Here is a 13,598-nt window from a genome sequence, read left to right on the forward strand (position 1 = left end):
TGCATAGAGTAGGCCCATTGAAAGCAAATCCCATTGATTTTAATGGGGGTTCTCTATGCATTACTAACTCTGCATCCAGCTCAGTTTTTATAATATATTAGAAATATATTAGATCTAATATATTAGAAATGTATGGAGGAAGACTTCAGTTTACCCTGCAGCTATGGTCACTGTGAAGGGCTGATTTCCTCAGCCAAGGGGAAATGGTTCACAAATAACCATTCTGTATTTTCGCATTCTTACTATTCGTTATTATTTAGCCCTGATTGACAATCTTGTATAAACTCCATTGTGTTTGCATATCAGGCAAAAGAAAGCAAGTGGCGTAGGATGAGACAGCAAAATGATAATGCAACTTTATTGAGGTATTACAGTGTTATTTTTCTAGAAAAAAAGGTGCTGGAGCTCACCCTTGTTCTCTTATAATGGCAGTGGCGCCTACCTGAGAAGTGCCAGAACTGGGTTCTAACAAGTTCCGGCTAAAAAACACACACCCTGAGGTATGATATAATAAACCTATTCTGTATTCGGAGAATCCTTTGACACTACAACAACAAAAAGGAACAAAAATGTGAATTTTAAATCCATAGTATAATTTGAGTTTTGGGGTTGTGTGCACACACCAACCTAGTGCTCCGACATGACCTGGGGAGCACCTGACCTGGCCCCAAACTATTGATGAAAATGCTCTACCTCCACGCAAAAAATGGGTGACGTCACGCCAAAGTTACATTTCAGTCCACCATCTTGATTCAAAATGGTTCCTGGTGTCCAAACATCAACAAAAACTGCCACCCCAGCCTCGAGAACCCTCATGCTGAGTTTTGCAACAGGAAATGTCCAGGTCCAGTGCTTTTTTTTCTGGGGGGACGCATACCCCTAAACATTTTGCGTGTTGAGGTCCCCAAGCCACCCCAATAACTCACACTTCACACGGAATTTTTGTTTAAGGTTTTTGGCATAATTTTGGCCACAACTTTATTTAAATACATAACTGTGAGTGGTTGCTTAGGCATTGGTTCCAACTATCTGTCCCCCCGTCCAGGGACAGAACTGACTTCCGGATTCCAGAGGAAGCCAGTCAGGGAAAACAATATTGGGGAGAGATGAAGCTGGGCACCAGACCCTCACCTCTCCCCGCATGCTCCCAGAGGCCTTGCGTGGCTCAAGCCCGATGCCAGGTACTTGGATGAAAGCATGGCAAGCCCCCGGATTCCTTTAACAAAATTCCCTTACCACACCAGCATTGGAGGGGTAGGCACTTACCCCTCCACCAACCAATTTTTTAACCAATGCCTAACCGCAAACCTTACAAGTTGTGATGATTTCCAAACAGTAGGCAAAAACCAAGTGGCTCCAGCCAATCAGCCAAATGGACAAAATTCCTACTAGGCCCCTGCCCCAAAAGCAGGCGACCCCATGACAGGCATAGCGAGGTCAAGCGCAAAATCCCTGATTCAGGGAGAGTGGGTGGGTGATCCGGTGCACGCAGCAAAAGAGGCCGTTCAAAGTGCGTGCCCAATATTTAAAACCTTTGAGCCCAACCCACAAATTGGCAACATCAAAATCTCCCCAGAAACTCAAGTGCCCAATCACGGCCTGTAGCCATCCAAACAGCCATCTGCCCAGCAACAGTGGGGTGGCCTGCAAGACCCCACCGCAACACGTGCTCTCTGTTAAGGAGAGCATGCTTTGTGAATCTCTGTACTTTTGTCCATTTATTGTATTTATTTTTCCCGATTTGAACTTTAAATGGTGGTTTTCTTGAGTCAAAATGAGAGTACTCCCAAACATTTTTGTAGAAAAAAGTACTGTCCAAACCTATAGAAAACAAGCATATGAGCAGACGGACAAACCACTATCCAAAATATATAGTAGATAAGCAAATACATGACCCATAGCATACATATCTTAGGAAAAGAATGGTGCTGAAAAATTCAGTTTGGGTTCATGTCAGTGTTCAGGACAAATGTTAAGTTGTAGAAAAGGAAAAGCAAATGAGGAATGGAAATTAGAACAGTGTTTCCCAGTTGATTTGCCACACTTTGATGCAGTTCCATAGCCGTTCCCCATTCAATCTATATTTGACAATACTGCCTGATCTGAGCACTGTTGATATAGCAGAATGGAGAAAGGTAGATTTCCAATCCCTGGTAATATTTTTCCCCCCTTCAGAAAATGTAACATTTATTTATTTATTTATTTATCATAGCCATGTAAATAAAATGCTCTCATTTCATAAGTAACTTTGCCACAAGGAATGCAACATTTAAAGAGAAAAGGAACATTAATTCTAACCGAATGACTTCTTGATTTTTGTACTGGAGTCTGGAACTGAAAATTAGAAGGACTTTGAACACTCCATACATATCTAGGAACACATTTATTATGTAAATTGGAATTCTGAATAAAAAATAGATGGGGGACCGAATAACCATATTAGACATTGTGGTCGAGGGCCTTTTTCAACTTAAGACATTGTTTGTTGGTTTATTTATTGGGGGGAATTAAAAGGTAAAGGTAAAGGTACCCCTGCCCGTACGGGCCAGTCTTGACAGACTCTGGGGTTGTGCGCCCATCTCACTTAAGAGGCCAGGGGCCAGCGCTGTTCGGAGACACTTCCGGGTCACGTGGCCAGCGTGACATCGCTGCTCTGGCGAGCCAGAGCCGCACACGGAAACGCCGTTTACCTTCCCGCTGGTAAGCGGTCCCTATTTATCTACTTGCACCCGGAGGTGCTTTCGAACTGCTAGGTTGGCAGGCGCTGGGACCGAGCAGCGGGAGCGCACCCCGCCGCAGGGATTCGAACCGCCGACCTTTCGATCGGCAAGTCCTAGGCGCTGAGGCTCTAACCCACAGCGCCACCTGCGTCCCCTCTGGGGGGAATTAGAGTGCCTTTAAGAGCAGACCACCCTTATTGTAACTCCTTAATGTCTAGAATCTTAAAACTGTTTGTTGAACTCCAGAACGGTGTGATAATAGTGCACTTTTGACAAGGTACCTCACCAAAGGCTCGTGAGTAGACTTAGTTGTAAAAGGAGAGGTCTTCTTGTGGATCAGGAATTGGTTGAAGAAGCAGAAAGTAGGAATAAATGGACAGTTCTCCAAAGGGAGTGTTGTGGAAAATGGAGGCCCTAAGCACTAAGTACTAAGACCTATGCTTTTTGATTTGCTCATAAACAATCTAAAGTTCAAGTTGAGCAGATAGTTGGCACAAATTATAATTCTGGCCAAGAGGGGTGTTGTCACTCATTCTCTTTTGTGTATAATTTGCTATCAACCCTGTGCCCCGAGCTGCTTGGGAATTCTAAGAAACTAAAATATATTTGAGATTTGAAATCAGTGGTTAAAGATCAGTGCAGTTTTACAAGGTTCAGTCTGACATTTTGATTCAAAATGGAATGCAGTTGTATCCAAATGTAGACATAAACCCTGCTTCTCAATCTCAGGAAACATCACCCAAAATTTGGTGCCAATATCTTAAGAGGTGTTCAAATGCATAGCGAACAAACAACTTTCCATAATATATAGTAGACAGATAACCATTGATCAAGTAATGCTGATGCTATTTCAGCACACATGGGTTTGTCTATTGACTTAAAATGATCAGGCCACTAAATGAAATGTGTTTGAACTGAATTGCAAGGCACTTTATAAATGTCAGCCTGCAAAAGGGGGATTGATGTCTGTGTATTTTTCAGTTAGATACCACACTGTGTGTTGTAAGGTTAGGTTGGACGCAGAGAGATTATTAATTATGCTTTGGACTCCTTCAATGAATCTCCGAATGGATAGCATTTGAGAAATAAAATACTGGATTGGGCATCCTTCAGGAGCAAAATTGGCTTACTAGATGCCCCTTTCTTTCAAACTGACAAGTTACTAAAGGTCACTTATGTCTGCATAATAGAGAGTCTATTAAAATGGCATAGGAAGATTCCATACAGAGGAACAGCTGGAAATACAGTGAAGGCCATTTTAGGGTTAACAGAATCATAGAATTGTAGAGTAGGAAGCAACTGCGAGGGTCTTCTGGCCCAACCCCCTGCAATGCAAGAATCTTAACTAAAATCATACACCCAACCTCTGCTTAAAAATCTCCTAGGAAGGAGCGCCCATCACCTTTTGTGGGAGTCTGTTCTACTGTCAAACAACTCTTGCTGTCATAAAGTTCTTCCTGATGTTTAGTCAGAGTCTCCTTGTAACATGAATCCATTGGTTCACACCCTAGCCTCCTGTTGCAGAAGGAGGCATCTTAGACAGGGCACCTTAGGTGAATCTCACCCATTATGTGACCTCCCAAACTGTTCATTGAGTTAGTCTGACATGTTTTAGGAAGCGAGCGATTGTAATGAATGTTGCTCCCAGGGCTTACAGCACATCAGATCACCGGAGAGCTATATCTTTAAAAATGTTTTTCCCTATGTGGAAAAGCAAGGGGTGGGAGCATTCTTTCCTCCCTAGAAGGTCTGTCCTGATTGGCTGGCTGGCATCCGCCAGTTCCATGACTGATGACAGAATAATGCTCCCCTGAATGTTCACACACCCCGGGCATTTCCCCCCAATTTAAATAAACCTGTTGATAATGTAACATAGTATTCCTGCTCCTGAATTCCTCTCCTTACCCACACAGCAGTGAGGTCATTTCTCCTGATTTTCTAAGCGTGCTCACAGGCGAAAGCATGAATCACTTGGGACTAAGTCACTACCCAGAGACTCTGAGCAGGCTGCCCACACAGAAAACCACCAATGGCTGTCATAAATCTCCCAAGATAATTTGGGGGGTTGTTGAGCAAAAAATAGCTGCTTATGGTCACAGTCCACATGGGCCGTTTCTGGTGGCAACAGAGTACAGATTCTGCCTCAGAGCTGCGTGAGTGTGATAAGGAGATGAATCATTAAGCAGAATGAAGTCACAGCACCTAGACAACTATGAACATTGAGCAGTGTAGAAGCTCATGTTTTCTAAATGGAAATACTATGAAATTATTAAGGTACAAAATAATTCATGCTTTCAAGCTACCGTTTCCAGGAAGTAATAATTGATGATACTCCATTTGAATTATTTCTTCTGAAATGAGTACCAAACAGCCTGTTAGGTGCTTAGAAATGGCCAAAGAATTACAGAGCTTGGGGCACCTTGTGGGATGGATGGCAATCTGTAATGCAGAAAAATATGAAGAATGTGACCCTGTACCTGCTTTTCCACTCCAGCTTTCCATGCTGCTATAATTCATTCTTATCATCTACATTTCCACAGTGGCACACCTGCAAGATTATTATTATTATTATTATTATTATTATTATTATTATTATTATTATTTCACCCCCTTCATCGCCCGCCATGTATTACAGTCATTTTCCTGTCTTCGCCACACTTAAACCTGAAGTTCAAAAATGATCCCAGGCTCATCCACACAACTACCTGAATCTGTGGGAGCTCAGTGTTGTTGGTTTCGTTTTAAGGTTGTGGTGTTGACATGGCACCAGATGAGCCAGTCATGTGACAGATGCTTCACAATCACTTACAACTGAGTGCTGTTTCCTGGGGTACAGCCACTGTCTCATGCCGACAGCTTCCTGGAGTCACAGGTGAGAGCTGAGTGCAGGGTGGGAACCAAAGGTAGACAAACTATCCTAGAAGCAGCACAACCTGTCCCCCTCTAGAGGTACTGTCCCTCCCATAACAGCCCACATAAGTTTGTTTTGATTGTATCTGTTGCTGTTTTAATGTTTGCACTTTAGTGACAAGCCACCTACACCATCCACCTTTGCCATTTGTCACCTCATTTACAGGTCCTTTGAGCAGCACATTTGCTAGTAGAGATGGCAACACTTCCTTTAGTGGTTTGTGGTCACCCATCCATCCATCCATCCATCCGGGCCTGTGCTGAGGAGGGCTGCACTGAGGAAGAATGGTGGGAGCCTCCCCCTGCCCCTGCCCCTGCCCCTGCCCCTGATCCTGAATCTTCCCGGGAGCAGGACGACAGTATAGATTTGGAACAGTGGTTTGCAGAGGGGCATAGTTCAGATGGCAGAAGCTGAGAAACACTAGATGGGAAACAGATGGAGAAGAAAAGCTGGAAGAGAGAGGGTTAACAGATTCACAGTCTCTGGACAGCATTCACTCCCCTTCCCCAAAGACACGAAGAGCTCAGAAAGTGTTAGAACAGAAAGCACAGAGGGCACAAGCTCAGGTTACAAGATGTAGGAGTGACGTATATTAATAGGGACAAAGCAGGGGAGTGAACCTTAACTGGGAGCACCGCCATTTCTAGGAGATGTGCCCTTTGTTCTCTTGCTGTGATTATTAAAGAGTCTAACTGGTAAGACATTCCTTCCGTTTGATCTTATCATTCCTGGCCACGGGGTAGGAAGCCAATTCCCTAAAGCCTGGTTCCTTCCTTCCTACCTACCTTCCTTCTCAGCCATTCCCTGGAAAGAATACTACACCATCACAGAATGGTTATTCCGAGGGTTCCAAATTTCATTTAGATAGTCTGCAGAATGTATGTGGAAGAGGGGAGATGGCACATCCATCGCTTTGAATGTTCATATTGAACATTCTTTTTTTCCTAGCGGCTGCTAAGCAAGTTGCTACCATCACTCCTGATCATGAAGAGTGTATGGGGGACAGTCCTTGTGCCAGAGGAGATGGTGGGAAGAAATCATTGCATTATAATGACAATCAAACTAGTAAGTAATCCCAACCATTTAATTTGCTGGCGGGACCACGGCTTGGATTCCGTGAGTAAATTCCATTCATATGTTGATGCCCAATTTGCTTGCTTATTCTGGGATGTTGAGCACAATGCATAAACGCATCATGTGTGGCAATTACCAGTAGATAGAACCAGAGCTTGCAAGCAGGGGCTATAATCTTATCTCCAGTTTTATGTGTTCCAGCTTAAGCCTAAAGCTGACAAGGCTACATTATTAGCAGCCAAATTTCTGTTCGTTCTAACAAGAATCTGTGCAAAACCAGTTTTCCGATTCTCATTCAGTGGGGCGCTGTTGGGCACACCGAGCAAGACATGGGAATGTGCTCTTTCATGTTGTGCAATCTGACTCCTAAATTGATTAAAAAACAAACAAACTGCAGCACTTGAGGATTAGATTTTTCTAAGCTACACAAATACAAATATAACTTCCTACCTCATTACTGCGGTTATTGCTTCACTAATATCAAGGCTACATTGCATCCTAGATGTCAACAAATGGTAAATAATCTGATTCTAATAGCAAGAAGAAAAATCACAAAAAAGAGGAAAAGTTTGGAAAGCTCCCTTTCTGGCTAAAAAAGAATGTGTGCTGTGAAATTTTGTCACTTGAATCCATTTCATCACTAAAGGGGGAAAGCTATTAAGGTTAAGAAGTCAATATGAGATTCAGATTTTTTAAATCAGATTTTTTAAAGTATTATTTTGGAATAGACTCTAGATTCAAAATATTTCACTGGAATTAGTGGCATCTTGAGTCTGATATAATATTCTATCATATTTATTGATCTAATAACGTGAACAAAGTTTGTTTTCCATAGCTGACAATGGGCCAGACATTGTGTGTTTCTCTGGATTTTGGACATGGCTTCCTTCACAGAAATAACTTTAGGAAGTGTTTCCGATGTCCTTATATCATGGCATAATGAAAGCTGGATATAAATTAGACCTTTGGAAATTAAGGGCTGGGGTTCAAGTGCAGAGGGATTAGACTACAAAACTTTTTTATGTTCAGTTTTGTCTTTCAGGTCCTTTGTTTTTGTTCTGCCTTGGCAAATAACGACCCCCCCTTCTTTTATTGCCCCTTTTGAATTTCATTCCCCCCCCCACCTTCTCCCAAAATAGCTTTGCAGAGAAAGGATTTCTATTTAAAGCCCAAACGTGCAGAGCGTGTTCAAAGTCTTTTGCCAAAGAGCACACCGGGACAACAGCCAGAAACCTGAATCCAAAACCAGATTAGGCTGGTGGGTTTTTGCTCTTCATGTGAATGAGAGATTAGAAAGCCTGCAAAGAGACTTTGCTTAAAAGCTGAGAGAGGGGAGCGTGGGCTTCTGGTGCTAGGGAGTAAACTATATTGCAAGTTTCCTTTTAAACGTAGGATTAAAACAACAACACAAAAGCAGATTGCTTCTAACAGCTTTCATCTTCCACATGTGGGAACAAGATTGTTTAAAGAGCTGATCACTAAGGGCGACTCCCATTATCCCTGACCACTGGCCATGCTGGCGGTGGGTGGTGGAAGTTGAAATCCAACATCCTTGAGAGGACATCCTTTTGAATACCCACAGGTGCTTGTAAGAATCTACAGATGAGCCCAGGAAAATGAAGACAGTGGGTCTAAGTGGCACGTGGTATTATTACTGCAACTGTGGTCTCAAACAAATACTTTGAGGAAAACTTGTGTCCCGCTTGTGGAGAGATAAGAGAACTGGAGTCCTAAAGTAAAACCTAATCCAGAACTGTGTCAGGGTCCAGTTATGCTCAAACTGCTGGGGAAACATGAAGTGGACTTTTAAACAAACAGCGCTCATTTAGAGTCAAAGCTTTTTGTGCTGTTTTGTGGGGTTTTAATGTTCATTCTATTATTTTATTGTGAGGCTCATATCCGCCAACATTTCTCCTATGAAAAGAACATCCCATTTGATAATGATGATGATGATGATGATGATAATGATAATTTTATTATTTATACCCTGCTCATCTGACTGGGTTGCCCCAGCCACTCTGGGCAGCCTTGAACATATATAAAAAATGTAATAATACCAGTGCTTTTTTTCTAGAAAAAGAGGTGCCAGAACTCACCATGAACACCTCCCTCATTTGCTTAGAATGGCAATGGCACCCACCTGACAGGTGCCAGAACTCAGTTCCTGTGAGTTCCCCCTGGAAAAAAAGCCCGGAATTAAACATTAAACATTAAAAAACTTGCCTATACAGGTCTGCCTTCAGATGTCTGCCAAGGTTGTATAGTTACTTATCTCCTTGGCTCAAGGGTCACATAACTCCATACCCTTCAAAATTTCTCAGATGAACAAAGGGACGTCCTAAGGAAAAGATTCAGGGATCAAATCAGAAATTGGGATGGCTTCTGTAAATCCGAGACTGTCCCTGGAAAACAGGAACACTTGTGGGGTCTGAAGTCTCAGTTTCTTACATAGCTTGCCCTGAAGACAGAAGCTTTACAATTACAGTGGTACCTCGGGTTACAGACGTTTCAGGTTACAGACTCCACTAACCCAGAAATAGTACCTTGGGTTAAGAACTTTGCTTCAGGCTGAGAACAGAAATCGTGCTCTGGCGGCAGTGTGAGGCCCTATTAGCTAAAGTGATGCTTCAGGTTAAGAACAGTTTCAGGTTAAGAACGGACCTCCGGAACGAATTAAGTACGTAACCAGAGGTACCAATGTAACAGAAACAATCCTTGGATTTTGCATGCAGACTTGGACTTCACATCCAGTTCAGTCCTATCAACTCTGACTAGCAGTGTTTATTTTAGACAGGGACCTCCTCCAGTCCTACTTGGAAATGCTGGGGCTTTCTCCACCAGTAGTTTATGCCATTTCTTCAATAGCATATCCCAACATCACTCTTTTTACTAATCCCTGTATGAAATTTCTGTCTGGCAAGGAGAGGAAGAAGAACAAGAAGCACTTGTACTATTCAGTGAAGCTGGGTTGGCTGTCATAACTCAGTTTGCTGACCTCCATTTTGTGTGGAAAGATGAACAAAAAAATAAATAGGGCAATGTATAGATTTTTTCCACCACGGACTTAACACTAGACATCACATATATTAACTAGAAGCCAGGTACAAGTCTTGACATCTCTTGAAGTGAGCTGCTCCAAGGATGAAATTGAAAATCTCTTACCTGAATTCTCACACATATTCCCTAAAAATTATTAATGGGAAACTATATTGGCGTTTATAGCAGAAGCCGTTTCATATTATAGTGTCAACATTTTGCAATTAAGTGCTCTGAATTATTAAAACATCTTATTACAGCGAATCACACCTCAGGTTTATGCCAGCTGCCCCTTTCTTTCTTTTTAATCAATGTGAATGAAATTAACTGCCTCTCCGTCAGTTTACATCATGGTGCTTAGCAAACCTGCACACCTCACCAAAGCCTGTTATGGCTGCCATAAGTTGTCAAGTGTGTTGCCAGGTGCTTCAGTAGATAACTAGAAAGGGGGTATAACTGGTAGCTACCAATGGCCACTGTGTTAAGAGTGTCAGTGGGCTAATTCACAGTGAGTTGAAGTCAATGACCATCATTCAAGACGCCAGGAGACCATCAACATCTTAAATAAAAAAAATCACTCTTGGTTTAACTCAGCTATTTAATTGATGTGTTTCTCTGGAAGGGTTCCCAGTTTAAGACCGAGACTGACTTAAGTTTACAGTGCTCATGACACTATATCTTTAGCAGGAACTAAGATCACCAAAAGAGTAATGTCATTTACCAGATGGCCATTTGTCCTGATCCGCAGGCCCCATTTGAATTATAAAATAATTACTGTTATGATTAAATTATATTTGTATACTGCCCTATGCCCACAGGTCTCAGGGTGACCACAACATAAAAACACAAAATACATAATCAAAATGAAAATGAAAACAACCCAATAAGTTAGTTATTCACCCAAAAATCAAAACAAGTACATAATTAAAAACAAAACAGTGAAATGGTAACTCCCTCTTTCCAGACACATTTAAAAGGCTATAGGACTTGGGCATCTCCTCCTTTAACAGTCAGGCCTGCCATCACATGAAAGAAATAATATCTGAATTGGAAGTCATTCACGGAACTGCAATGCTTCCTGCAGTCGCGATCACTCCCATAAATTTCTTCCAGGATTGGGGAAAACTGTTGCAATCCCATCTATCAGCATGAGCAAGCACATCTGGTTCCCATAAGACCATGTACCAGCGGCTGAGTGTACAACTTGGCACATGTACTAATGAAATTTGGCTGCGGCACCAGACTTGTCCACTGGAACTAAATCCACAGATTAATTACTGAAAACGAAAAAATGGTTCCACTAGAAATTCAGTCCTTTGATACTAGGTTTGAGAAAGCTGTATGTAATTCTTCAACTTTCTCATTTAGGCAACATAAGCTGTCTTTCTCCCCCGCTCTTCTCTTATATATAGATAGGTGAATGTACGTGTGCATGCATCTGAAAAATGGTTTATATTTCTGCAATTTGAGATTGTAAGTAAACATCAGGTTATATCTATTGCTGTTGGTTTGCACACACACAAAAGCCAGAGTCCCTTGAGAAAGATCATATGCGGTGATTTGTTCAGACATAAACAAATAAGATTATCTCAGGCTTTACAAATATGAAAATATCAAAGCAGGGGACAGCAGGCCTCAGTAAACAGAACTACACCCAGGAATGAAATGTTCTCTGGGGGTGTTTAGCCTTTGTCAAAGAAAAAGAAGAATATTCTTAAGCATAATTAAAAATGCCCACATCACTTTGCAAGGACTGTTGTTTTTAAGTATTGGGGGTGGGTTGTTTTAAAGTTAGAAAATGCAATTAGTGTGAAAATAAATCTACACACAACCACACGCATGCACACAAGATAGATATGGATATTTCATATGGGTAATATTGCTTACCCTTAACCCCACTTTTCAGCTCTCATCTGATAGCTTTCTAATGGTTGTAGTTTTATCTAGGGCGGCAGAAGTCTCACAACTATATCTCTAAGGGATAGACTTATCTCTCTGGCTGACCAAAATGTGGTATAAAAAGAAAAATAACCTTACTTTGTAATGGGAACATATAGAATAACATATATTCCAGCTGCAATCTTTCTGATCCATGTCAATTTTAATGAGCTTTCAAAACTTTTAAAAAATTAATAAATGTGCATCTAAACCCATATTCTGATGTAGCAGCTTATAAGAACTCAGAGCTATTGCTTATGCTTTGCTAATGTTACAAGCACTCCTCTGCATGCAAAACATCTCAGGTTCAGCCTCTGGCATCTTCATCGAGGACTCCACTCTGAACTTAACATAAATCATAAAAAAGGCCTGACCCCCAACAAAACGCCTGCCCCCCCCCCCCGACAAAAATCCTGGCTACGCCCATGAACCTAGTTGAAAGGAAACAATCCTGATTTTAGCATTACATCTAAAAGCAATCATTTATTATATGGCAAAACTGTGTGCTTAGAGTTGAATTTTCATTTTTATTTTTGCTGGGTTAATAGTCACCTAACTGTAGTAGTAGTAGTAGTTGTTGTTGTTTTTCTTTTTCTTCTTCTTCGAGTAATTATTGTTGTTGTTGTTTATTAAATGTGTTGTTGTTGTTTAGTTGTTTAGTCGTTTAGTCGTGTCCGACTCTTCGTGACCCCATGGACCAGAGCACGTCAGGCACTCCTGTCGTCCACTGCCTTCCGCAGTTTGGTCAAACTCATGCTGGTAGCTTCGAGAACACTGTCCAACCATCTCGTCCTCTGTCGTCCCCTTCTCCTTGTGCCCTCCATCTTTCCCAGCATCAGGGTCTTTTCCAGGGAGTCTTCTCATGAGGTGGCCAAAGTATTGGAGCCTCAGCTTCAGGATCTGTCCTTCCAGCGAGCACTCAGGGCTGATTTCCTTCAGAATGGATAGGTTTGATCTTCTTGCAGTCCATGGGACTCTCAAGAGTCTCCTCCAGCACCATAATTCAAAAGCAGCAATTCTTCGGTGATCAGCCTTCTTTATGGTCCAGCTCTCACTTCCATACATCACTACTGGGAAAACCATAGCTTTAACTATACGGACATTTGTCGGCAAGGTGATGTCTCTGCTTTTTAAGATGCTGTCTAGGTTTGTCATTGCTTTTCTCCCAAGAAGCAGGCGTCTTTTAATTTCGTGGCTGCTGTCACCATCTGCAGTGATCATGGAACCCAAGAAAATAAAATCTCTCACTGCCTCCATTTCTTCCCCTTCTATTTCCCAGGAGGTGATGGGTCCAGCGGCCATGATCTTTGTTTTTTTGATGTTGAGCTTCAGACCATATTTTGCGCTCTCCTCTTTCACCTTCATTAAAAGGTTCTTTAATTCCTCCGCACTTTATGCCATCAAGGTTGTGTCATCTGCATATCTGAGGTTGTTGATATTTCTCCCGGCAATCTTAATTCTGGTTTCGGATTCATCCAGTCCAGCCTTTCGCATAATGAATTCTGCATATAAGTTAAATAAGCAGGGAGACCATATGCAGCCTTGTCATACTCCTTTCCCAATTTTGAACCAATCAGTTGTTCCATATCCAGTTCTAACTGTAGCTTCTTGTCCCACGTAGAGATTTCTCAGGAGACAGATGAGGTGATCAGGCACTCCCATTTCTTTAAGAATTTGCCATAGTTTGCTGTGCTTGACACAGTCAAAGGCTTTTGCCTAGTCAATGAAGCAGAAGTAGATGTTTTTCTGGATGGAACTCTCTATTTTTCTCCATAATCCAGCACATGTTTGCAATTTGGTCCCTGGTTCCTCTGCCCCTTTGAAATCCAGCTTGTACTTCTGGGAGTTCTTGGTCCACATACTGCTTAAGCCTGCCTTGTTGAATTTTAAGCATAACCTTGCTTAATTAAAACAAAATA

General features: G+C 41.9%; 2 long non-coding RNA genes across 2 annotated transcripts in view; one reads left to right on the top strand and one right to left on the bottom strand.

Annotated features, from left to right (window-relative positions):
- LOC307220637 overlaps positions 1-13,598 on the bottom strand; it is a 165,391-nt gene that overhangs the window by 89,232 nt on the left and 62,561 nt on the right. The gene's annotated exons all lie outside the window — the stretch shown is intronic.
- LOC307220843 lies at positions 6,578-8,520 on the top strand. The gene is made up of 2 exons (XR_013841128.1): positions 6,578-6,696; positions 8,288-8,520. It is a non-coding gene; the product is annotated as an uncharacterized lncRNA (long non-coding RNA).

This window comes from Podarcis cretensis (assembly GCF_951804945.1).
Source record: "Podarcis cretensis genome assembly, chromosome: 1".
Taxonomy (NCBI): domain Eukaryota; kingdom Metazoa; phylum Chordata; class Lepidosauria; order Squamata; family Lacertidae; genus Podarcis; species Podarcis cretensis.